The 27,234-nt window shown below is 44.6% G+C and overlaps 1 protein-coding gene and 1 non-coding gene across 2 annotated transcripts in view; one reads left to right on the forward strand and one right to left on the reverse strand.

The window, feature by feature from the left end:
* PRKAR1B (protein kinase cAMP-dependent type I regulatory subunit beta) overlaps positions 1–27,234 on the reverse strand; it is a 153,038-nt gene that overhangs the window by 69,568 nt on the left and 56,236 nt on the right. The gene's annotated exons all lie outside the window — the stretch shown is intronic.
* Positions 288–359, forward strand: LOC134374403 (small nucleolar RNA SNORD57). Its single transcript, XR_010023252.1, has one exon. It is a non-coding gene; the product is annotated as a small nucleolar RNA SNORD57 (small nucleolar RNA).

A 27,234-nucleotide genomic window follows, 5' to 3' on the forward strand; every position in this document is an offset into this window, starting at 1 on the left:
TATCCAAAAAATCATTGTCAAGTTCAATGTCAAGGAGCTTTTCCCTGTTTTCTTCTAGGAGTTTTATGGTGTCAGATCTTATACTTAAGTCTTTAATCCATTTTGAGTTAAATTTTGTATGTGGTGTAAGAGTCCAATTTCATTCTTCTGCATGTGGATATCCAGTTTTCCCAACACTAGCTATTGAAGAGACTTTCCTATAAAGAAAGGTTTTTATTAAGTGAGCTAATCTTGTGTCTTCTGCTGACCACACACTCATCTGTTTTCTGTCTTTAAAAGCCCTCCTATGGAGATGATAAACTGTTTTAGCCCAATTTTATAGCACGGAGGCAAAAAAACTGATGTAAGGAGTCTGGCCCCATAGAGCCAGAATGGAGGCCTGGAGGGCCAGTGGTCTTCAAGCTGTTTCAGCCCCTTTTCCTTGGCCAGGCAGCAGAAGCACGATCAGGAAAAGCAGACCGGGAAGGGTCAGGGTAATTTCCATCTCCTGAAGTAGTACCTGTTCTTATTCATGGTCTCAGCAGGGAGGGACAGACAGACAGGGAAGCGTGTATGTCGGTGCAGGAGGATGTAGGGGAGGAAGGATGACCAGGAAAGAGATGGACTCAGGAAAAATAAACCACAGTTAATGAAAGTCTGCTAACAAGGGAGCCCATGTGTGTAACATTCACCTTGGCCCTGGGGTCTGATGCTTCTCCACCCTCCCGGTGTGTGCCTTTGCGGCTGGCTCAGGGGCCGCCCCTCCTATCACGCATTCTGGCCCTGAGCAGGCCTTTCCTGTCACATTTACTGCATTTACTGCAGTACTTCCTAAGCTACCCCGAAGCCAGAATTGAGCCATTTTTCCCAATCTGACCAGCACCTACATGGTCAGCTGGGCTGGCCTCTGGGCCCTGGCACTGTGGGACCAGTTCTCTTAAATGGGCTCTGTCCAGAGGTTGGCAGTGGCCCTCCCACTGGCTGCAGGGTGAGGGGGGAGCCACAGGCAGGAGCCCCACAGCAGGGACAGGACACTCAAGCCCTAATGGACCTCTCCAGGTTCTCCAATTGCTTCACCCAGGCAGGTGACACCTACCCTCCTGGTGGCAAGGTAATCCTCCCAGAACCGTGCAGATGGCAGTGTGGATGGCCCTTGCTGCAGGTATGTGTGCAGCAGCCCCACAGGTGCTGATCTCCCCAGTGCAGGTGCTGAGGTGCACCCACAAGAGCCTGCCATCCCCTGCCAACCCCCACCTCTGATGAGTGCAGTAATGAAAGGCAGCCATGGGGTAGCCGAAGACAAGCACGGCTGACCCCTAAAAATTGGGGAAGAGGGTTCTTTCCCCTGTGGTTTCATCCTATTATCTGGGACAACGTTCCCTTCAGTAAGAAGTTGCTCACCCTTGCACACCCTATTCAGGCGTTACCTTCCCCAGGAAGGCTCCCAGCACGGCTCTAGGATGTATCCACTGCATCTGCTCTGTGTGACAGCACACTGTCCCCCAATGGTCGTCCACTCTGATCTCCTCCAAGATAGGAGTGGTCTCTGTCATTTCTGAATCTGACCACTAGAACAGGCTCGGCACAGAACACTGCCTGGTCCATGTCAGAAGAAAGAACAAATGAATGAATGAATGAGTGAGTGGTCAGAGCAGTGATCCCCCGAAGCTGTGACAAGCACCCCAAGTGTGCATTGCCATCTACTCTGGGACATGCACCATTCTAAGAACTACGACATATTTTCTCATTTGTCAGCTGGATTCTTGTGAGGTTTAAATTTAGAAACGGATGCTCAGAGAAATTGTATACCTGGCCATGATCCCCCAGCTGGACAATAGTGGAGCTGGATTTAACCCAGTCTGGAATATTCCAGAACCCAGCAGTGTCCTCACCATTCCAGGCAGGAAACTGGGCCATGGGTGCAGCTCCACCTTCCACACAGTCTGAGTCTGGCCAAGACGAGGCTCCAAACTAGGCCAAGATAGATTCAGTCTGCAGAGCAGTCCTGTCCAGGTCTCCTGTTCTGGTGATGTTGAAGTGCTTTAAATCAGTTGCCCACCTTTTAAAAAGCTGGGGAAGTGACACAGTGAGTACACAGCATCCTATATGTGGCCTTCCCACCAAAAATGACTAACCTGAATCTAATCATGAGGAAATGTCAGACAGACCCAAACTCTGTAAAACAACTGCCCCGGCTGTTCAAGCATTGGGACCGGATTTGACCTGGGCACTGTGTCCAGGTTAAACTCCTACATGCGACAGTTTTCCTCTGAACACGCTGAAGTATTCGAAGAGAGTGTCTGTTGTCTGCAACTTACTCTCGATCAATCCAAATAACAGTAAGAGTAATAATGATAACATCTAGACTAGGGGACAGAGAGAGAGCAATAAGGAAAACGTAGCAAAAATATGTCGTAAAATGTTACCTGGTGAATCTAGGTGAAAGGTATACTTGGCTTCATTCTGTTTGAAATATTTTCAAAATAAAAGTTAAAAAATAAAGTCAAAAAAAATTCACAGATTTCACAAAAAAATCTGGACTTTCAGCTTCTCTGGAAAAATTGGGAGAACTGAACACCTGGGACCCACATTCCCAAGGTTAGAAGCCAGCTGAGCTGGGGTCCCTCTCTGCTTGCTCCAAAGCCCAGCCTTCACCTGGCCAGCTTTCGCGGTAGCAGGACCAGCCTGCCCTCAGCTGGCCCTGGAGTTTTCTGCATTCTGGGCCATATGTCACGTTAATGCCCAGAGGGGCCTTCATGTAGCCTCTCTGAAAACAGGGACTGGAGCAGGGTTAGGCCACAGAGCCTTGGTGAGGATTTGACAGGTTCATGGATAGCAGCATGCCTGGCATACTGTGGGGCTCAGAGAGTATCCCCCACACCCAATCCATGGTCCATCCCAGCAGACAAAGTCAGGGAACTGCTTTTTTTTTTTTGGTCCTTTTTTTTTTTTTAGCGACCACGCTCAGCCAGTGAGCGAACCGGCCATCCCTATATAGGATCCGAACCCGCGGCGGGAGCGCTGCTGCGCTCCCAGCGCCGCACTCTCCCGAGTGAGCCACGGGGTTGGCCCAGGGACCTCCTTTGACATCCCCAGGCTGCTCCCCTGGGTGCTGGAAGGCAAGCCTGGAACCCGGAAGGTTTGGACATGTCCATCGCCTCCCAGTCCCACTGAGACAGCTTCAGAGAGACATAGTGTGAACAGCTTCAGAAAAACATCCTCCTCCCTCTGTGACATGATGCGCAGCAGGACCTCCTTTGAGTAAGTGGAGAGAAGGCACAAAGAGAAAAGTGGGATCCTCTGGTTTTCTGGGGCTCAGCACAGAGAGGCATGGAGTTAATGGGATTTGGAGCCAGGAAGCTGGGTCCAAATTGCAATTCTGGCACTTACTAGCTGAGTGACTTTGGCAAGTCACTTAATCACTGAGCCTCAGTTTCCACATTTGTGAAATGGACCTACTGACAGAACACGTTCACAAGGGGCTGTGAATGCATCTGGCACAGTGCCCACATGCTCTCCAGCAACAGAACGTGGCCATGGCCACATCCCCAGCCATTATAGGGACATAGTGCTAATTGGGGGCCAAGGGTCCTCCAATGGGGGAGGGAGGGTTTGCTGCCAGCCCCAGCAGAGGAGGGCTGACCCCATGGCCCCTCCTGCCCCACCCTGAATGGTCCCTTACCCCAGCGAACTCCCTCCTTCTGTCAACTGCTGGAGCACAGTGACCCCAGGTGGCAAGCACCTCCCCAGCTAGTGGCTACTATAACAGACAGTAGCACAGACATGAACATTTCCATCACTGCAGAAAGTTCTACTGGACAGGACCTCTCTGGGGATAGAAGGGGCAGTAGGACTCTACAATCTGTCATCTGTCTCTTTGTTTCTCTCTGTCTCTCTCTGTCTCTGTCTCTGTCTCTGTCTCTCTCTCTCTCTGTATCTCTATATCTCTTCCTCCTGGTGTTGGGAATCGGCATCACTATGCCAAACTCCCTGCTGTCCAGAGCAGCTCCCCAGTGTTTGTGATCCCCACCCCCTGCTGACAGCTGTGACAACCATGGGAACAAGTGGGCAGCGGGGGTGGTGGTGTCAGGGTATAAAGGCCATCAGCCTTCTGGGTGTGAGAGGAGGGCCAGAGTGAGTCAGGCTTCAGGATGAATCCGAAAACTCAAAGGCAAAGTGGGTAGATTGTGGAACCAAGACAGCCTCCGATCAAACCCCAGCACTGCCTCTCACAAGCTGTGTGGCCTCAGATAAGTTGCTCAACCTCCCTGGTCCGCTCCCCATCTGTAAAGCAGAGGCCATAACAGTACCTGCTTCCTAACATTGTTATAAGGATCAGAGGAGAGCAAATATAATGCCCTCTTCCTGATAGAATGAAATTTCATCCTATAACCCCAGCATCTGGAACCCCACCTAGCACACAGCAGGCAATAATTAATCAACAGTTGTTGAATAAATGAACAAAGAGCACACAGAACAGTGCCTCAAAAATAATGATTAGTAAATGTTGACTACTGAGATGATGATGATAATGGTGAAGATGATGGAGATGATGATTGCTGTGGATTGAATGCTCCCCTCACAACCTCATTGAGGCTTAATCCCCACTGGTAATTGTTGAGGATGGGAAATCTGATCGTGGTAATTGAAAGGTAGGACCGTGAAGAGTGATTAGATTGTAGGACTGTGCAGGAGTGAATGGATTAAAAATGGTGGTCTTGAGTGTGGTTTGGAGGGCTTGAAAATGAGAGTGAATGAGGAGGTTAGTCTCTCTTTGCTCTGCCATCTTCTGCCTGTGAGACCCCTGTGGTACTATCGCCACTAGGACTGTCACCAGATGTGTTCCCTGGACTTCGGACTTGCCAACCTCTGAAACTGTAAGCAATAAAGTTCATTTTCTTACAAATTACTTAATTCCATGTATTTTGTTATTGGCAACAGAAATGGACCGATACAATGATGATGGCGATGATGATGGTGATGATGGTGGTGATGATGTAACTTGTGCCAAATGAGATGGGCAGGGAAATGCAGAGGCATTTCTTGCAGGAGCCAGGTCCAGCCTCCATGACCTCTGAACACCTCCAGGAGCTCACGCCCTTATTGCCAAGACCCCAGGACATCAGCTTATCTATCTGGTGTCCTCTTAGAAATCTTGGTCCCTCCATTTCCCATCCTGCCCCCCACGGGGCAATCTGGAGTCCTTCAGCCCCACCCACCAGCCCTGCCCACTCTTACTCCAGACTGTGCCCATACAGCTGATTGCATTTTCGTCCCCATTCTTCACCCTCACTGGAGCCAGACCTCTGCTGTGAGCCTTGGCAGCTCCTCCCATGAGAGAACAGGCCGAATAAATTCCTCAGTCAGTGGAGTTGATGGGGCCCAGAGGCAACCACGCCTTGACCATGAGAAGAACATGGCCTGGTCAGCTACTGGTCCTCAAGGGAGCAGGACAGACATATGGGGCAGAGCTGGACTCAATCTGAGGCTCAGAGCCAGACACTGAGTTTGTGCTGGTGAATTCCCCCATGTCCCCGTACCAATGGTTGACAGACCAGCCCATTTTCATGGGTGACTTTACAAAAAGGGACTCTTACCTTTCTGAGCCAACAGACTCCTCAAGAATTCAGTAAGAGCTCTACACCCTTTCTCAGCAAGAAGCACATCCACTCATTTTGTTTCAAATCCACCAGGTCAAGGATCCTCCATATACCTACTATCTGCCGGCCAGGTCAGCTGATCTTGGAGAAGGCTTAAATGCTCTGTAGCTCAGTGGGGCACCACTGCAGGGGAATAAAGCTTTGACAAGACCCACACACCCGTGGCTCCAGGAGATTTCGATCCCCACCCATGCTGACAACACCCTATCCAGTCCAGGTCCTAAGAGAAGGAAGGGATATGCCCAAACCACCCAGTGTCACCCAGGTGTCTGGACCCTCAGCCCTGTGCTCACTCCTACCACAGGAGCCTGCCCAACACCTGCCCCCTTCCCAATTCCATGAGGCCCCCATGCCTGCTGGTCAGAAGGCAATACCTGCCACCCAGAAGCACCCAACACCTTCCAAGCCACCCAAGTTGCTTCTGCTCCCACCCTGACGTGGAGGCCTCCACACTGCCAGACAAGCTTCCTCCAGCCCTGGGACCCACCATGCACTAGTGGAAGTCATACTCAAACCAAGCTCTAGGTACAGAGATCACGTTCTGCAGTGGGTGGCCCAGGCATTGCCATCACGGACGGCTGCCCCTTTCACTTGTTGCAGCCAACACAACAGACTCTGGAGTCCTCAGCTCTGCCTCTTAATAGCCGTGTGCCTTGTCTAAGTCACCTCACAGCTCAGGGCCTCAGTTTCCTTATCTGTAACATGGGAGGATTAATACCAGCCTTCTGTGGTTATTATGAGATTAAATGGCTAATATGTGATGGTCCTGGCAAACTGCCTGGCATATAATGAGTGTTTGGTGAATGTTTATTAATACCACACACATGTGCACAGGCCTTTCTTATTGATACCATGAGGCCAAGCACGAGAACACAGGCCATTATTCCATGTGGGATAAACATATAAACATATAAAATCCAGTCAAATGAGACAATGGAGAGGCAGCCTATTTTGCCCCAGCTGGAAGATAAGTTTATGGCTAGCTACAATAAGAAGTGGTTTAAATATGTAATAATAATAAATATTCATATCATAAGAAATATAAGATTATGAAAAGAAGCACTGAAAGGAATAAAAGTCCACCATCCAATTTGTATCAATAATTTATATAAATGAATAGTCATTCGTCAATCAGCTTCCCATATAACAAACCACCTGATAGGAAAATGCACATCCTCCCTGACAATAAATAAACATAAATGAAAATACCACTATGGTCTCATTATACATGTTTAAATGAGCAAAACACGTTACAATGTTGAAACCCATTATCAACAAGAAAATAGGGAAACTGTAGTACAGTATCCAGGGTCTTGATGTGATACAGTCCAGATACAGAACATCCAAGCTCTCTCCTGTGGTCCCTTAAAGACACACCTGCCTCCTTTTCCCCATCCTTCCACCTAATTCCTAACCCCTGGTAATCACTAACCAGTTCTCCATTTCTATAATAGTGTCATGTCAAGATTGTTATTTAAATGAAATCATATGGTATGTGACCTCTTCAGAGTTGCTTTTTCACTCAGCATAATCCCCTAGAGATTCATCCAAGTTGCATGCATTGATAGTTTGTTCCTTCTTACGGATGAACAATGTTACATGGTATGGACATGCCACAATTTATTTAACCATTCAACTGTTGAAACACATCTGGGTTGTTTCCAGTTTGGGGCTGTTATGCTTAAAGCTGCTATGAACTTTAATGTCCAGGTTTTTGTGTGAACATAAGTTTTCACTTCTCTGGGATAAATGCCAGAGCAATTGCTGGATGGTAATTGCATGTTTAGTGTTTTTAAGAAACTGCCAAACTATTTCCCAGAGTGGCTATAACATTTACATTTCCACCAGCAATGGTTGAGAGATCCAGTTTCTCCACATCCTCACCAGCATTTGTTGTTATCGCTATTTTTTATTTTTGCTGTTCTGATAGGTGTGTAGTGATATCTCATTGTGGGTTTGATTTGCATTTCCTTTGTTAAATAGAAATTACAGGAGGCCATTGTTTTGGACTAAGTTCATGCACTAGGTCCCAAAAGACCAGACTAAAAATCAATATGGAGTCACTCCTGCTAAGTTCCACGTCACTTAGGCTGTGGTCTGACCTTCCGAGACGTAAGGAGAAAGTTAACAGCCAAATTTCCCAAACATTCCAGTTTAAATCTTCAATGCACGTGATAATGAAGTCCCCTCTACTTTAATCCTTACACAAAAGAGATAACCTGAAGTAACCTGATGTTATATTTCTATTGTTCTGTCTTCCTGTCCCCACCTTACAAAAAAAGTAACTTTGAAATGACCAATCCAATTTTTGTTCTTTGTTCCTGCTTTCTTTAGCCTTTTTCTCTCTGGAAAACCAATCTCCTCTGTTTGGCTCATTGGAACACTTATTCTAGAATTGCAATAAGGCCTATCGAGATCTTCAACTAAAGTTGTTGTAATTTTGTTCTTTGACATCCTAGTGGCTAATGATGTTGAACATCTTTTTATGTGTTTGTTTCCCATCTGTATGTCCTCTTCAGTGAAGTGCTTCTTCATGTCCTTTGCCCACTTTCTAATTAGATTGTTTGGTTTTGTACTCTTGAGGTTTGAGAGTTTATATATTCTAATACCAGCCCTTCATGGGATATGTGGCTTGTAAATATTTCTTCCCAGTCTGCAGTTTGTCTTTTCATCTTCTTCATAAATAAGGTCTTTCAAAGCACAAAAGTTTTAAATTTTTATGAAGTCCAACTTATCAAAGTTTTCCTTTTATGGATTATGCTTTTGGTATCAAGTTTAAGAACTCTTTGACTAGTTCTAGGTACTAACGATTTTCTCCTATGGTTTTTTCCTAGAAGTTTTATAGTTTCACATTTAAGTCTGTGATCCATTTTGAGTTAATTCTTAATAAGGTGTGAGATTTAGGTCAAGGTTCATTTGTAGGTCTATGGATGTCCAATTGCCCCTGCACTATATGTTGAAAAGACTATGATTCTTCCATTGAATTGCTTTTATACTGTCAAAAATCACTTGGGCATATTTGTGTGGGTCTATTTCTAGGTTCTCTATTCTGTTCCACTGACCTATATGTTCATGTCTTCATTACTATAACTGTATAGTAAGCCTTAGCATTGGGTAGAGTGATCCTTCCTACTTTATTATTCTTTTTAAATATTGTTTTAGTGATTCTAGGTTCTGTGCATTTCCATATAGATTTTAAAATAAGCTTGTCTATATCTATAAAAAAACAAACACCTTGTGGGGTATTGATAGCAATTGCATTATACCCATAAATCAATTTGGGGAGACTTACATCTTTTGTAATCCATCAATACAGTGTGTCTCTCTTTATTTAGGTCTTCTTTGATTGCTTTCATCAGCATTTGTAATTTTAAGCATATAAACTCTGTAAATGTTTTGTTACATTTATAACTAAGCATTTCAGCATGACTATAATGGTATTGTGTTTTTAATTTGTTTACTCATGTTCATATATGGAACATGTTAGTATATGGAAATGTAATCAATTTTTGTATATTGATCTTGTATCCTGTAATTTTACTGAACTCACTTATTCGTTTTAGGATTTTTTTTCCAGATTCCTTGCAATTTTCTACATAGATAATCACGTCATCTATGAAAAAGGACAGTTTTATTTTTTCCTTTTTGATCCATATATGTCTTATTTCCTTTTCCTGTCTTATTGCATTGTCTAGAACTTTTACTACAATGTAAAAAGCAGTGGTGAGAGGGAACATCCTTGCCTTGTTCCTGATCCTAGGAGGAAAGCTTTGACTTTCTCACCATTAAGTATGATGTTAGCTATAGGTTTTTGCAGATTATCTTTACTAAGTTGAAAAAGTTATTCTCTATTCTATTTTTCTTATAATTTTGAATTATAAATGGGTGTTGAATTTTGTCAAATGCTTTTTCTGTATCTATTGATATGTTCATATGATTTTTCTTCTTTAGCTAGCTTGTTGATATGATGGATTAAGTTAATTAATTTCTGAATGTTGAACAAGCCTTGTTTGAACCAGCCTTGTATACCTGGAATAAATACCTCTTGATTGCAGTGTATGATTCATTGTTGAATTTGATTTGCTAGTATTTGTTGAGGACTTTTGTGTCCAAGGTCATGAGAGACACTGGTCTGCAATTTTCCTTTCCTTCCTATTCTCTCTCATTCTTTTAATTGCTGTGGGGTCTGTAGTCACACACTCTGTTTAATTTCTGATATTGTTGATTTATGTCTTCTCTCCTGTTGTGAAGGATCCCCTGCCAGGGCTCCCCACCAACAGCACAGTGTCTGAATGGGAGAGGGGAGTCTCAAGCCCAGCAGGGGAGCACCCCTGGCTATTTACTTCCAGTGGGGCTTCTGATTGATCTCCCTTACTAGTTCTACAAGGTGTTATCAGTGGGATCCCCAGTTAATCTGGAGGAAGAGTGCGCCTGCTTGCTGGGCCACCCTCTGCTGCTAGGCTTGGGGAGGGTGAGGGGAGGGGGTCAGGAAATGCAGGGTCCAAGCTGCCTTCTTCTATTGGCAGTGGGGCGGGATGGGGGGTGGACATAAGATGTCCTGCTACTATGTTATTCTCTAATCCTAAGGTCCATAACCATTTTGCCTTTCAGAATTCTTCTTTGGTTCTCTCTCAAGATATTTTTAGGGTTTATAGTTATACATAGTTTGGGATGGGAGGTGAGTGGGGAATCTATGCCATCTTGTGCAGACAAGAAGTTAGAAAGTATTATTTTAATTCACAATAAAAACTTTTTGCATAGTGCTATTAATTGGGTGTAAAATTAGAAAGACCTCCAGGGCCTGGATGACAGGAAATGGTTAAAAAAGGAACAGGCATGTGTGATTGGAGGATATGACATCAGTGGTCTCTGCATGCCTGACATCCATCCTGCCTCTCCTGGTAACAGCACCCCAAATTTTCTTTGGAGAACCACCCACCCCCCTCTCTCAGGCTATGTGGTCTTTCAGAGTGCAGACCCCTATCCCTGGCTCTAAGAGCTCACACAGACCCAGACCCAGCTAATCAGAACAGCAGGCTTGGTTCAGGGATAAGCACAGGACCGTGGATAGAAATACAGGAAAAGACACTTTCTGCCATGGTTCTGAGTCAGCCAGATGCTAGTCTGCAATGGCTGGTGGCCACTGTGCCACCACGTGGGAAGGCCCTGCTGAGATAAAGTAGACTGCAGAGCCCAGAGCTTGGAGCACAAAATCCCAATGATGTCAGGTGAGCTCCAAAATCCCACACTGCCAGAACTACTCATTGTTTTAGCTACAGGACCCAGTAAGTTCCCTTTTTCTTATTCTTGCCCAGGTGCATTTCTGACATTCATGACCTAAAGCATCTAGGAGAAATCGAAATAATTGGAATCACAGAATTTGAGGGGCAATGTGGCCCTGAGAGACCATCTGGTCCAACCCCCGACTTTTCAGATGAGAAATTCAGCAATTAGAGCTGGAGCTCAGGCTCAAACCCAGGCCACCTGACTCACTGGAGGGAAGGTCATGCAATACCAAAAAGGACAATCATGTGAACTCCACCAAACTCGGGAAAGTTTTCATCAAACAACAAAAAGAGGGCAGGCTAAATCAATGGTGAGATATAACAAGATAATGTATCACAAAAAGTAGGATTTATCCCAAAGTTGATTTAACATTGGGAAATTGGTAAATGTAACCCATCACATTGACAGACTATAGGAGAAAATCATATGGTTATATCAATAGAGGCAGAAAAAGTGTCTGATGAAATTCAACATCCATTCTCAATTAAAGAGCAGTAGCAAACTAAGACTAGAAGGAACCTCCATAACTCAATAAAGGGTACATACAAAAAACAAAATAAAACAAGCTCACAGCAAACATACTTAATGGTGAAAATCTAAAAGCATTCTCTGAAATTGGGAATAAGACAAGGTGCTGTGGGTCAAATGTGTCCCCCAAAAGTTCACATATTGGAAACTTGACCTCCATTGTCACAGTGTTAAGAGGGTAAGAAATCCTATTATGGTAACTGAAAGGTGGGGCCAAATAGATTGATCCATTTATGAAGTAATGAATTAATGGTTTAATGGGTAATCAAGGGTGTGGTTCTGATGGCTTTATAAAGACAGCAAGCGAGAAGCTTAGCTCACTCTTGCTCAAGCCATTTGCCATGTGATACCCTGCATTGCTGTAGAAGAAGGCCCTCACCAGATATGCCCCCCGGACTGTGGACTTTCCAGCTTCTGAACTATAAGACAAGGAAACCTCCTACCACTACTAGTTTTCAACATTGTACTGGAGGTCCTAGTCAGAGCAATAAAACAAGAAAAAAGAAATAAAAGGAACAAAGAGTAGTAAGAAAAAGGCTAGCATTATCTGCAGATGATATGATTATGTACAAATAAAACAACAAAAAAGTTATAGCTAAATTATGAGCATTAATTAAAGTTTTTGCTAGGTTTTATACAAAATCATTATATTCAAATCTACTACATTTCTATATGCAATCAGAAATTAAAACATTTTAAAATACCATTCACAATAGCCATTTACAATCAAAAATATGAATTACTTAGGAATAAATCTAACAAAAGATTTTATTACCTTTATGGAGAAAATTACTTAACTTTATCAAAAAACTTTTTAGAAGCCCAAAATAAATAGGGAGGCATATCATGTTCATGGGTTATGAGACTCAATATTGTAAAGATGTCAATTCTCCACCAAATAAATGTGGAAATTCAATGTAATCCCAGTCAATATCCCAAAAGGTTATTTGGGGGAACTGGACAACTTAATTCTAAACTTTATGAGGAAAATGCAAAAGGCTTATTCAGCAATAAAAATGAATGGATCAGTTATATCCAGTATTGGTAAACCTCTCGCCAAGACAAATCAAACAAAAGATCCAAGATACAAAAAGAATGTACATAGTATCACTCCATTTATGAACTAAAACGGGGCAACACCTACAAACCCAAACTGTACTGTTTAGGAATGCATACATAGGTGGTAAAGTTGTAAAGAAAAGCAAGAAAATGATGATCAAAAAAGTCATGATAGTGGCTTGGGGGGGTCTGGGGGGATGCGGGGAGTTGTGATCAGGGAGAGGCACATGGGGGCCTGGGGTGTTGCAAGACTCTGTTTACCTGGATTATGGTTACATAAGTGTTTGTTTTATATTTATTCTTTAAGCATCATTTGTGTGCACATAACAATGTTTTATGCATTCTATATAGATGATGCAGCTTGCAGTTTAAAGGGGAGAGACAGAGAGAAAAAAAGAAAGAATTCTTTTTAAAAAGAAGAAATGAAAAATTATTCTTTTAGAAAAAAACAAAGTGGGGGGTTGCCCTATGAGCATCAAAATTCATAATACATTCATAATAATTAATACGGTGTGGTACATTATGACCTACTAAGGCAGTCTGACAGGACAGAATAGCGAACCCAGCAAAAAAAATTCACTTGACATATGATAAAGGTGATATTTCAGACTAGAAGGGAAAGGTGGACTTTTAAATAGATGCTTCTGGGACAACTGATTACCCATATGAAAAGTAAACCTGCACCTCTCCTTTGTATCACAGAAAACATCAATTCTGGGTACATCAGACACCTAAGTAAGAAAGACAAAACTATAAAACCTTCCTACTATTATATAGGAGGCCACCTTCAAGAACTAGAGGACAGGATTTCTTCATCCTTAACTAAGGCATGAAACCACAAACTTTAAGGGGAGGAAGTAATACATTCAATTACCTTAAAAGCTAAAAGAAATTCTGTTAATCAAAAGGTACCATAAAGATAACAAGAAGGCAAGCCACAAACTGGCACATGATATGTGCAAAAATATAACAGACAAAAGTTTAAAATCTAGAATATAAAAGAACTCCTACAATTAATTAGAAAAAGGCTAACAATCCAATACTAAAATGGAGAAGATTTTCACAGGCAATAAACATATGAAAAGGCCAATAAACATACGAAAAGATGTTCAACCTTATTAGTCATCAGGGAAATACAAATTAAAACCACAATGAGATGGCACCACGTGCCTACCCAAATGACAATTGTGAGATCTAGTACCACCTGGCAACATCGAGCGTTGGTAAAGTGTGGAGATGCAGGAGCTCACACGCACACAGCTGGGGAATATACATTAGTTAAACCACCCTGAAAAATAACAGGTCATTGTCTTGCTAATTGAAGATGCACATAGCTTGCCACATAACAAGTCCATACCTAGATAAATGCCTTTGAGAAACCATGCATACCAGGAGACACATACACAGTGTTCATAACAATCAGTTCATGATAAGCAAGACCCAGGAACTACCCCAATGCCCATCATCAGTAGAATGGGTAAATAAATATTCAAATAATGGTGTATTCAAATAATCAAACGCTATGCATAATAAAAATGAATGAGATGATTCCCCAAAGTTAAACATAAGATTACCATTTTGCCCAGCAATTCCATCCCTAGGTATATACATGCACATGCATGTTCATAGCAGCCCTATTCACAATAGCCAAAAGTAGAAACAACCCCACGTCCATCAGCAGATGAAATGATAAAATGTGGTCCATCTATACAGTGGAATACTATTCAGCCACAAAAAGGGATAAAGTACTGAGAAATGCTACAGCATGGGTGAACCTTGAAAACATCATGCTCAGTGAAAGAAGCTAAACACGAAGGTCACATACTGTATGATTCCATTTATACGAAATAGCGGGAATAGGCAAACCCAAAGAGGCAAAGAGCAGATCCATGGTTGGAGGGGCTGAGGGGATGAGAGATGAGGAGTAACTGCTAACGAAAACAGGGTCTCCTTTTGGGGTGCTTAAAATGTTCTGGAACTAGATAGTGGTGACAGTTGCATACAATTGTGAGTGTTCTGAATGCCACTAAATTATACACTTTAAAATGGTTAATTTTGTATTATATGATTTTACTTCAATAAAAAGATAAATCAATTACAGCTACATTCTTCAACAGAAGTGAATCTGAAAACATAATGTTGAACAAAAAGTAAGTCATAAAAGAATACAAACGAAATGATGCCATTTATATAAAATTTTCAAATAGGTAAACATAAGAATATGTTATTTAGGGATGCATACAAAAGTGGTAAAATTGTAAAGCAAAATAGGTAATGATTCCCCAAAATGATGTTAACTCTTGGTGAGAGTGGGGGCAGGCGATACAATCAGGGGAGCCACACAAGTGTTGAGTCAAACTCCCACCCAACATTAACGAAGTCCTGGCTCTTAACTCAGACAATGGCTTCACAGTTTGCTTCATTAATATTTTATTAAAATGCTTTATACACTCTTTCAAACTAAGAAAAAAAGAAAATGTTCATCTTCCCTGATGTTTATAAGTCTTCAGTGCACCTTTAAAACAATAAAGAACAAAATAATGGGAAAGAGGGAAACACAAAGCTTACATCTGATGATGTAAAACCCAAGTGGAGAGTTTAGCCTGGACACCCACGGCTTGCTTTCTGCAAAGTCTCAAGTTCACGACAAAGAGGAGTGTGTTTTGTTCCTATCATGCTCCCCTGTTCCATGTCCTATTCTGCCTCCCCTGGAGAAGGCCCAGGGCAGGGGACCCTGTATCCGCCAACCCTGCAAACACCAGCAGTGTCTGTGTGCGGCAGGGCCAGGCCAGTGCAGGCACCCAACAGGCACTTCATAAACGCCTTGCAATGAATCTGTGAATGAAAGCCTAAAATACCTTTAGAAACTCCTATGAGTTCCTCGACCTGGCACATTTTAATTTATATTTCAGCTCCATGCCCAGATAAACAGTGCAGCTAATGTTTAGCTGTGGAATTGCTTTTCCCCTAAACTGGTCCCAGAGGCATCTTGCCGAAGTTGGTGAACACACCTCACATAATTAAAAACCAGTTTGCAGACCTCACCCAGCTCCCTGGTTGGACATAACACGCTTAGTTGTGACTGACAGATTGTTCCCTTGAGGGCCTCGGGACAGGAGAAGCAAACACCGCAAAAGCCCACATTCCTCTGCACATGACCCATCTGCCTCACTGAGAGGGGGTCTCCTGCACACTGGCATAGAGCTCCCTCCTCTCCCAGCCACTCTTGTCTGCTAGAGACCCCTCCTCAAAGCCAAAGCCAGCCCACCTCTGCTAAGAACGTTGCCTTCTTCACAATAGCATTCAAAGGAATGAAACACAGGGGAATATGTTTACCAAAAGCAGTGTAAGCCTTGTCCACCGAAAACTGCAAAATACTGCTGAGAGAAAGTAAAGATCTAAATAAATGGAGAGACATTTCACAGTCATGACTTAGAAGACTCGATGTTGACAAGATGGCAGTTCTAGGTCAAGTTGATCTATAAATGCAATGCAGGCTCTTAAAAAGAAATTGACAAGCTGATTCTAAAATTCATGTGAAAATGTAAAGGCAATTGAAATAGCCAAACAGTTTGGAAAAAGAAAAAAGTGGGAGGACTTTCAATACCAAATTTTGAAACTTAATATAAAGCCACAGTAATGAAGAAAGCATAGTATTGGAACAAAGAGAGGCATGTAGAGCAATGGAATAAAATTCAGAGTCCAGAAACAACCCCTTACATCTATGGTCAACTGATTTCTAACAAGGGTGCCAAGACAATTCAATGGGGAAAGAATAGTCTCTTCAACAAGTGGTGCTGGGACAACAGGATATCCACCTAAGAAAAGTGGACTTAGACACTTCACACCGTACACAAAAAGTAACTCAAAATGGATGACTGACCTAAATGTAAGAGCTAAAACTGTACAACCTTTAGAAGAAAACATAGGAGAAAATCTTCATTAGCATGGGTTAGTCAAAGAGTTCTTAGACATAACAACAAAAGCATGATTCATAAAAGAAAAACTGATAAATTGGACTTCCTCAAGAATAAAAACGTTTGCACTTCAAAAGACACCATTAAGAAAATAAAAAGACCAAACCACAGACTGGGAGAAAATATTTGCAAACCATTATCTGATAAAGGACTTGTATCCAGAATATACAAAGAACCTTTATAACTCAATAATAATAAGACCACGAACCAAATTTCAAAATGGGCAAAATATTTGAATAGGCACTTTACCAAAGAAGTTATGCAAATAAGAATAAGAAACACATTAGTCATTAGGGAACTGCAAATCAAAACCATAATGAGATACCACATCATACACACTAGGATGACTGTGGTCAGAAGACAGACAATATCAAACATCAGAAAGAATGTGGAGAAATGAGAGCCCTCATACACTGCAAGTGGGAATGTAAATTGGATCTGCCACTTTGGAAACATAGGCAGTTTCTTAAAGAGTTAAACAAATTTAGCACGTGACCCAGCAATTCCACTCCTAGGAATCTACCCCAGAGAAATGAAAATCTACATTCACACAAAGACACGTACAAGAATGTTCACAGCAATATTATTCGTAATAGCCCTAAATGGAAAGCAACTAAATGTTCATATGGGGGGTGAATAGATAAACAAAATATGGTAGACTCATACAATGATATATTATTTGTGAATAAAATGGAATGAAGTAGAGATACATGCCAAAATATGGATGAACCTCAAAAACAGTATGCTAAGTGAAAGAAGCCAGACACAAAAGACCATGGTTCCATTTTTTTCAAATGTCCAGAAAAGGCAAGCAGATTAGTGATAGACTAGGGTGGAAGTGAGGATTAACTATAAACAAGCACAAGGGAACATTTTAGGGTGATGGGAACATCCTGAAATTGAATCAAGGTGATGATGGCATAATTCTTTAAATCCACTAAAAGTTTCTGAATTGTATATTTACACCGGATGAATTTTATGACATATGAGTTATACCTCAAGAAAGCTGCTTAAGAAAACGACTAACTATGTCTTCTACCACAAGACTCCAGTCACCCCGCTGGTTCCTAAAAGCCAGCTGGTTTGTCAGACAGCAAAGTCTCAGTTAACCACAACAGGACACACAGGGGAGATGACAGTTCATAAGTCATATAGTCCTAGGTTCAAATCCCAGTTCTGCCATTTTCTAACTTGAACAGTTACTTTGCCACTCTGAGCCTCAGTTTCCCTTTCTGTAAAAGGCAGATAATGATAACCCTACACCTCGTTGGGATGTTGAATGGGTTACATGAAATAATGTGTATAAAGCTCTTCCAGCAGTGCCTGGTACGTGACTGGTACTCAATAAAGTACTGAGTACCTAGGCTATTGGTATAAATGCTATTATAGCTTGAAAATAATCAGAATCTTCTGTTGAAAAAGAAAAAGAAGACAATAGTCTTCTATTTTAAACTTTCTGATAGCATATTCAGTCATTCTCTTATGCCACCTGCAAACTCCACAGCATGGCAATTTACATTTACAATATGGAACCAAAACCACTGCAAGATTTATTCACGCCTTCCATTTCCTAGGACATACCTTACTGCATGCTTATGCAGTGCTAGGCACAGGGGATCGTGAAAGGAGGAAGAGATGGCCCCTGCCTCCTTCAGGGAGGAAAAAGTGGAAATGGTGCTATGGGGCATTGCATCTCAGTCATAAAGTCACACGGCAGCTTCCTCCACCTTGTTCTGCTGGAACACTGACCCTTGAATCCCAGAGCTTCCGCATAGGACATCTGACTATGCCAAAGCCATATGCTGTGAAGAAGTCCAAGCCACTGGGGGAGGTCTGGTGTAGGCCCTCCATTGAGCGGGCCCAGCTGTGTCCAGACTTCAAGTCTTCCCAGCCCAAGTCCCAAACACCTCCAGATCATTCCAACCCCCAGCCGTTCAAGTCACCCCAAGTCATGTGAGTTTTTCCAGCTGAGGTCCCAGAAATCATGGGACAGAGACAAGCCATCCCCAAAATGCCCTGTCTGAATTCCCAACCAAAAGCCTGTGAGTGTTACGAAACATTGTTGCTTTACACCATGAGGTCTGGAGTGGCTGTTACACGGCATGCCACACTAGCCCTTGGTCTCTGTCCTGCAGACAAATGGAGGCACTGACTTGGGCTGCCTGTGCTACCTCTTTTGTGCTTAGCTTACCAAGGTGGGACCGGGGACCAATATGCACAGACTTTTAACCTGGATTGAGAGTGAACTTCAGATGACAAAACTACTCCACTGTCCAAAGCATCCCTGAAATGTCAATGACACCCTTAAAAGTCTGCTTAAATCACCCACTTCCTGGCTCCTTTCCCCACCCTGCACCATGAGGTGTCAGTGGGGCACACATTCAAAATGGAGTTTTACTCCTTCTTGAACGCACAGACTACCTCTCTCTCCCACTAAGAGGGTCCCCAGGGGAAGCTCCTCTGTTAGCAGCACTACCCTTACATCAGGAGCACGGTGAAGCCCCACTTGGAAGGTGACTCTGGGGTCCAGCATCCTCCTGAGGGCCACCCTCCAGTCTCTGTCACCAGGGAGGCCTCCCAGCACAGATGAGGCGCCAGCCCTGGCCATTGGAGCACCCACTACCACAAAGGAGGGATGCAGAGCTCTACTCCCAGCTGCAGGAGCTGAGGGTCTGCCCCCGGGCCCATCAAGGGGGGAGATTTTCAGCCCACCAGGGCGTGGGTGGCAGCTCAGTAGCCTAGCAAAGGGTGCAACCCCGGCTCTCCCAAAGGGCTGGCAGCCGGGGCCAGGCCCCTCTCCTAAAGCTTCCCACAGCTTTCCAGGAAGCCAGCCCCAAGGAGAGTGGGCAGGCACCGTTGGCTGAGGGGCACCACCATGCTGCGGAGCTGAGCCCTGAGCCTGCTCAGAGGGATACCTGGGCCTCCTGTCTCACAATGTGGAGGAGATGTGACCTGTGGAGGTGACCAAGGACAGGCCTCTTCTCCACAACGAGACTGTTCCAGCCTCTATAAATATGGTGCAGTTTGGATGAATGACGGCTAAAGGCCCTGTGATTCACTACAGATCCCTAATTTAGAAATGCAGATGAGAAATCTGGCAGGGACACCTCACTCAGGCAGTTCCTCTTCCACCCCCTAGTCCCCTCACAGAGGCCAGAGAGGGCAGCACTATCCAAGGTTACTCAGGAAGCAGTTGGAAAGAGCATGGGAATCCAGGCCTGCAGTCCCCAGCCCCAGGCTCTCTCCCTCTCCCCCTACAGAGAGGAGTAAAGAGACCCCACAGACACAGCTCAGAGGAGCCTCAGGTACAGAGGCGTAGGTGGAAAAGCACAGGTGAGATCAAGGTGTTTCTAAACCAGACTGAAGTCCATGCATGCCTGTGAGATCTCATTTATGTAGATTTCTTGGAAGAAAGATCGATCTAATCTACTCCAAGAATTCTCTAGTTCATCTTAAGAAATGCAATGCTGAAACTTCCCATTAAGCTTCCATTCAGCTAAAGAAACAGGGGATGGAACACGTTGCCTTCCCACCTGTGTCCCCAGCCACACACATGGTGGCATGTTGCTAACTACACATAAGTGAACTAATGAATGCCTAATGGAAGCATGAAAGAATTCACTTCAATGACCCGAAAAGCTGGAAAAGAAAGTCGCAGCTTTCACGGGTTAATAACGCTACTAATAGGAATCCATGTCTGAACAAGCAGAGCTCTGCGTACTCTTACATATATTGTCTCATTTAAACCTCATAAAAGAACCCAGTGACATCACCGTTATGGTCCCATATGACAGACAGGGAAACTGAGACTCCTGTAAGTAACATGCCCACAGTCAAACACCTGGGAAAGGGCAGAAGCCTGATGGCAAAGTCCAAGTTTATACTTGACCCAACGAGGCAGAGCGGCCTCAGAACCTGGCTCCTAAGTAGCTTAAATATCCCACCAGCAACCTCCACCTCATACTATTCTTTTAAGATAATTATCTCAGTGCTTCTGGATGGACGGTGCATAAATTCCAAAATTGGGGAAATCCAAATTCATGAACTTTTCCAGTTCTGCAATTCCAAGTACCAAGTGGTATGGTAGGAAGAAAACTTTGTTTCTTCCTTCTTCTTGGGCTCTGGCTAATGATGGCTATAAAATTACTGAAAAGAAGAGCGAAGCTACTTTCTCTAATAGAGCTGCTTGCAGAATCATCGTTATTTCCACACAATTAAACCTTGTTTTCCGTGAAAGCATCACGTGGAAATGGCTTCGTTCTTCTTGGTCCAAACCCCCTGAACTCACAATGAGCCATATAAAATTGCATTACGAGGAAATTGCTTGGAGAGATGCTTAGCTTCATACTATGGGGTCGTTACAGCACAGGTAATTAAGAATAAGCCATGTTAAACAAACTAAATTAAAACCAAGATTTAAATGCTTAAATTGGCCATCAGCCTAATCATAACAGGAAGAAGGTTCAAATCCAAAAAGTCCATTAGCTGAGCTCACCACCACACAGGAGCAGAGAGGCGGAGAGTTCAGGGCTGAGCCAGGCAAGGAGGCAGCAGGCACACCTGAGTGGGGAGTGGACTGGTCTGGCAAAAGCACTTCTGTTTCCCCCCCAATGCCTGAGCCAGGCTGCTTGGTTTCCCCAAGAGTGAGAGACCAAAGAGGCAGAGAGCCAAGGGGCCAGCCACCAGGACAAGGGGAAGGAACTGGAGCTAAAGGTGAAGTGGACTGACTAAGGCACCACACCTGACCACCTGACACCTCTCTCCGGATGTCCAGCAGGACGCTCAAACTTGTGTGGCCAAAACCAATCTGCCTGTCCACCACCTCCATGGTGGAGGGCACCTTTGACCAAGCCTTGGTGTCAAGCTTTGTCACTCTTGTCTCTCACCCTCCAAGGCCAGTCCATCAGCAAAGCCCGTTGGCCTAACCTGGGACTGTCATCATCCACTGTCCCATCTCCAGTGTCTGTCACCTCTGGCCTGGCCTCTTCTTGGTCCCCCAATACTCTCTCCCATCCCTCCTCTGCCTGTATCCTCAGTGATCCCAAGACCCACAACGGCTCCCACTGATCCTTAATCCTTGGCTTTGGATCCCTGACTTGTAGCCATGGTCCATGAATATGTGCTACCTAAGGAATTTTCTTAAACTTCTTAAACAGCCCGTTCAGGTGTTTTTAAGTTAACACCTAAAATGTTTCATTATAAGTTTACATAGTTGCAAAGGGGAGTCATTTCTGACCTATTGTAAAAGTTGACATTTTAACTCTTTTAAATACAGCCAATGAAATATAAATCTGGTGAACGGACACTCACCAGCTATTTAGAACAAGATATTATGGAAAACGAAAAACTGTTAACAGATGGAATTTCTGCATTGTTCTTCTCCATGAACAAGTATTTCCACTCCATTTTCCCACAGAATTTAACCTAATGTAAAAACGTGTGTACACCCCACCATGCTTCTCTGTGAAAGATGGAGTGAATTTTTAGAACTTTTTCCTGTGACTATTATAAGACTGTTGTTACATTTGTCTTCAAGATCAAATTTTTTTAGTATTAGCACAAAGTTAACTAAGTGTAAATACAGTAACACTTTTGACAAATAATTATTAAATTGAAAAAATGGAACTGTTTTGAAAATATATCATTTAACGAGTTTTATAGGAGGGGGTTCTTCGACAAGTTCATGGAAATACTTGTATTTACCTATTAATTCTATTTTTCCATGAACTTTTTGAAGCACCCTCATATTTATATTGATTTATATATAGTGCTTTATTTAAAAGAATGTCTGGGTGTCCCACTGTTTGGTGTCTGGGAGGTTCCTACACCTTGGGGACATTCCACCTAGGTAGGACTTGGGTGGGTGAGAGTGTGTCTCCCCCCTCCTGCTCCTGAAGGAGACTTTTTTTTTTTTTTTGAGGACAGGGAAAGGCTGGTCGACTGCAGCTCTGAGAGTGTGCAGATGGAAGATGAGACCCAGGACCCTGAACCCCCGTCTGAGTAGCCCCCGGGGAGGGTTTACCCACTGGGGTCTTCATGCCCAGCAGGAGACCACGACCCTCAGAGCCTGCTGGCTGCTGCCCATCTCGACCCCTCCTCCTCACTACCTGCCTGTCCCGCCTGCTCAATTCTAACCAGGCCAGGCTCTTTCTGGCCCTCAGACTTTTGTGCTTGCTGATCCCTCTGGCAGAAACACACTTCCCTGGCTCCTCAGACTTTCCAGATCTCAGGTTTAAACATCCCCTCCTCCAGGAGGCCATCCTGGCTGCTTTGTCTAGCAGAGCCCCTCACCTGATGTCCTCTGCACCTGGGCATTCATTGCACAACCTGAAACCTGAAAATGTCCTGCTATTGCCACTAGAGCAGGGTGGGAACACATGTAGGACAAAGAAGCAATGGGGGGCAGGAGCTCTTGCCTGGGGACAGTCACTTTCCTGCCTTCCCATCATTCTGGCTTCAAGGACAGAGGGAAGTGGCCTGAAGCTCAGAGAGGTTACATCATTTGTTAAGGTCACACAGCAAGCAAGCAGCAGGCCAGAGCCAACACCAAGGTCATCTGATGCAAAGCCAGTGCTCCCTGACTCCACATGCTGGCAGATCCCTGTGAGACTCACCCCAGAGCACCCCGGCTCCCTGGCTGCCAAGAAGTCTTATTCACCTTTATAGCAGAATCGTCTCTAGAATCATCACCTCCCTGGACAAGGAAGCTCAGAAGCCTAGGGGCTAATCTGGCTGGTTCAAGCCCTGCTGCTTTCTGGAACATTCCCTGGGCTCCTCCTGCTTTCGTGGTGAAACTCTCCCAGTTCTGGGATTTGGGGGCTATTCAAGAGCAGGAGCCAAATCTCTGCCCTGTTTCTTTCCCTGAGCAAACAGCCATGCTTACAGGGGCTTGTGCCCCTCAAGTCCACAGAGGGGAGTCATGTACCCAAGTAAAGAAGAGCCCACAGGCCAGGATGGACCCCGGCTGGGCCTGGACGAGTCCTGACCATGTGCAAGTTAACTTCACCCCTGAATCTGCACTTCTTCACCTATGATAGGACTCACCATACAGGGCTATTGCAAGAAGTGAATCAGATCGCGTACGTAAAGTGTTTATCGAGGCCCGTGGCACAGAGAAAGCCCTGATCCATGCTGACTAATAGAAGCTGCATCTACCTCAGAAACGACTCTGAGACTCATGACACCTGCTCCAGAGCCTTTGAATGAGTACTTAGAAAACTCAGACAGTGGTTCCCCAGGCCCCAGGTTATCATGCAGACTTCATATACCCAACAAAACACACGCACATAAGAAGTTAGGAGAGCCCTTCTCAGGAGGTGATTCACACCCACATCAGAGACCACTTTGTAAACCAAGAGGTTGTGCCCAAGGGGCTCCCCTGTGAAACAGAGACGGCGCAGCCTGCTTCGGCCTCCCATTTGTGAAGTGGGGAGGGTCTCCTCTGCCCAGCTTGCTGCCCAAGATCACTGTGAGGAACAAAGAATTGTGAGCCAGAGAAAAGCCCCAACCCATTCAGTAAGGATTTCTTGGCTCAAATAACTGGTACAAGTAGGGGTGTTTTGGTTATCTATTGTTATATAACAAACCACCGCCAAACAGAGTGATTTAACAAGACAATTCATTCTTTCTCAGGATTCTGTGGGTTAACTGGGCAGTCTTCCTCCTCCCATGGTATCAGCTGGTGGCTGGGATGGTTTTTTTTTCATGTCAGGCAGTTGGTGGTGGCCGCAGGCCTGGAGTGCAGGGGGACTGTTGGCCAGGAGCCTCAGCTCTGCTCCACGAACATCTCCACATGACTGCTCAGGCTTCCCCACAGCATGGCTGGGCTACGTGAAGGACCAGCCCCAGTAGGCATGTGCTCCTCAAGCCTCTGCTTGCATCTCACCTGCTAAGGTGTCCCATTAGCCTAACCCAGACACACCTCCAAGCCTGGAATAAACGTAGAAGGGCACTACACAAGGGAGGGGCCGTTCCGGGAAGTGCAGGCCACCAAAGTCAAGTCTACCACAGAGGACTTTAGGGTGGGTTTAATTCAAGAGTTCGACAATGCCCTCAAAGCTGCAGTTTTTGTCCATTTCTGTCCTCTGCAATGGCAGCCTCATCCTTAAGTGGGCTCCCAGACTTTATACTCATCCACCTCATTGTCCATAAGGAAAGCAAGGGCTGGCTTCCCACGGTATAGTTATCTCCAAAGAGCAAGACCTCTTTCCCAGAAGCCTTCAGTAAACCTCTCTTTGGGTCTCATGGGACCATTGTTAACCTAGGCTGCTTGGCCATTGGTTAGGGCCTCAGGAACTGCCCTGAGATGACTGGCTTATATTTGGGGTTGCCTGATCCGGTTACAGTGGTTTATAAATCTCTTCACCAACATCACCATCATCATCTTCATCATCATCATCATCACCTTCATAACCACCACCATCATCACTATCACCATCATCATCATCATTGCTGTTTCCTCCAAAGAGCCCCATAGCCAAGAGAGAAACCCAGCACTGGAGGCAAACCTCACAGCTGAACCACCTAAGGCTAGACACAGTCCCCTCCTCCTCGAAACATGTAAAACCAACCAACCACTTACCATTTCCAGTCGTATTGCCTCGATTCAACACATCATCATCTCCCACCTAGGTTAGCAAAACAACCTCTTTGTTTTGGCAGCTGGCCGGTGATCCGAAGCCTTGATAACACATAACACTGCTCTCTAACCAGCTGAGCTAAGCAGGCAGCCATAAAACAATCTCTTAACTGGGTTTTCTACTTCTGCCCCTGTCCCCCTACCTTCTATTCTTGACAGACAGTCAGAGTGACCTTACTCAAACATCTAAGTCCTGACATGCTAGTCCTCTGCTCAAAACCTTCCAGGGCGCCCATCTCAATGTAAAAGCCAAAGTTCTTACAGTGACCCAGAAGGCCCTACATGATCCAGCCCCCCATCCCCATTCCTCCTTGTCCTCATTGCCTAACATTAGCCTCTTCCCTGCCTCTTCTCTGGCCTCACTGGCCTCCTTGCTGACTCTTGAACATTTCAGGCTTGCTTCAGACAACAGGACCTTTGCACTTGCACTGCCAGGAATGCTCGTTCCACAGATACCTGCCTGATTCACTTCCTCTTTCCCCAGGTTTTTTCTCAAGCCTCTCTTCTCAACGAGGTCTTCCCAGTTCCCTCTCTAAAACTGCATCCTCCACCCCTGCATGCCTATGTTTCTCCTTGGTACCCCCTACCACCTCATAAACCACATATTTTAGTGATTTGTCTTATCTACTCTTTATCTCTTCCATTAGAATGAAACTCCATAAAGCCAAGTGGTTTTGTCTGTGTTGTTCATGCATAAATCCAGCCCCTAGAGCAGGGTCTGGCTTGAAGGTGACGCTCACAAAACACTTGTTAAATGAATGAATGAATGAGCATAGCTTCTATCAAAGTAGTGCATGTCCAACTGCCATGTATGATTCAGAGTCAAGACACAGACCTCCAGGTGGATGAGAGCCTGCTCCGGTGAGTCTCTCCGGCCTCAGTTTCCCTCCTCCGTGTATAGGGATAAGGATGACTCCACTTCACAGGTTCATTTGGGAGTTACACAAGAGAGTGCCTGAAGCTGCTCATTGTGATACAAGCTTGTCCCAGTATGAGTGGTCAGGTTTCTCACTGAGTCAGTCAATCTATGTAACTTTGAAAGACAAGGATCCAATTCTGTTGGCATAATGTTTTCTGAATCCACCTCCCCTTTTCCCCCTAAGGGAAGCAACCAACAAGAGTCATTTCTGGGGGGGGGGGGGGGGCGGGGTTGGAGAGCAACAACCCACAAGCTCCCCTCCTACTCATGTCTACATATACAGGCCCCTTTGCAAAAAGCCCAGTAGATAGAAGACTCACAACCAGTATTTACTGAACATGTGGATGGATGGATGGATGGATGGGTGGATAGACGTATGGATGAACAAATGAATGACTCACGCTGACCTCCTCTCCCTCAAAAACCCAGATTTAGCCTCAATTAAATCAGAGGACTTGTGTCTACAGTCAAGAAGCAAGTAGGGCCGACCCCGTGGCTCACTCGGGAGAGTGCAGTGCTGGGAGCGCAGCAGTGCAGAGGCCACGGGTTCGGATCCTATATAGGGATGGCCGGTGTGCTCACTGGCTGAGCGCGGTGCGGGCGGCACCAAGCCAAGGGTTACTATTCCCTTACCGGTCACAAAAAAAAAAAAAAAAGAAGAAGAAGAAGCAAGAAACCATTTTCTTACCATTAGAAAATAAGAAGCTATGGGGTGGGGAGCAGGGATGGATGTACCCAGCGGCGCCAAAGGGTTAAAGAGTTCCATTTCAAGCGGTTTGAATATGTGGATTTAGCAGCTGAAAGGACTTGGTGTGTCCCTCTCTTACAGCTGTTCCTGGGAGTCAAAGCACATCTTTGTTTGCCTGACTCTTAGCAACTGTTGCTTTTTTTTTTGAAGGACAAGCATGAACCAGCTGTCAGCTCACAAGATGTAAAGCAGGGAAGAGCGAATCTTGAGTAACAGGCTTGTAAAACAAGAAGAAAATCATTGTGTAGGTTTGGAAGGGTCTTTCATTTCTTCTTACAGTCTCTGCCTCCTGGTAGGCCAGTTCCCACCCATGCTGTGGAGCAGCAGGAAGAGTTCAAACGGCTAGGAAAGGGAACCCGCCTTCTAAAGCTGCTCCCAATTACATGCAGAAAGGAATGCAAACCTGATAGGCAGGACCCATTTCAGAAACATAAAACTGT

Source organism: Cynocephalus volans, chromosome 3 (genome assembly GCF_027409185.1).
Source record: "Cynocephalus volans isolate mCynVol1 chromosome 3, mCynVol1.pri, whole genome shotgun sequence".
Classification (NCBI taxonomy): Eukaryota; Metazoa; Chordata; class Mammalia; order Dermoptera; family Cynocephalidae; genus Cynocephalus; species Cynocephalus volans.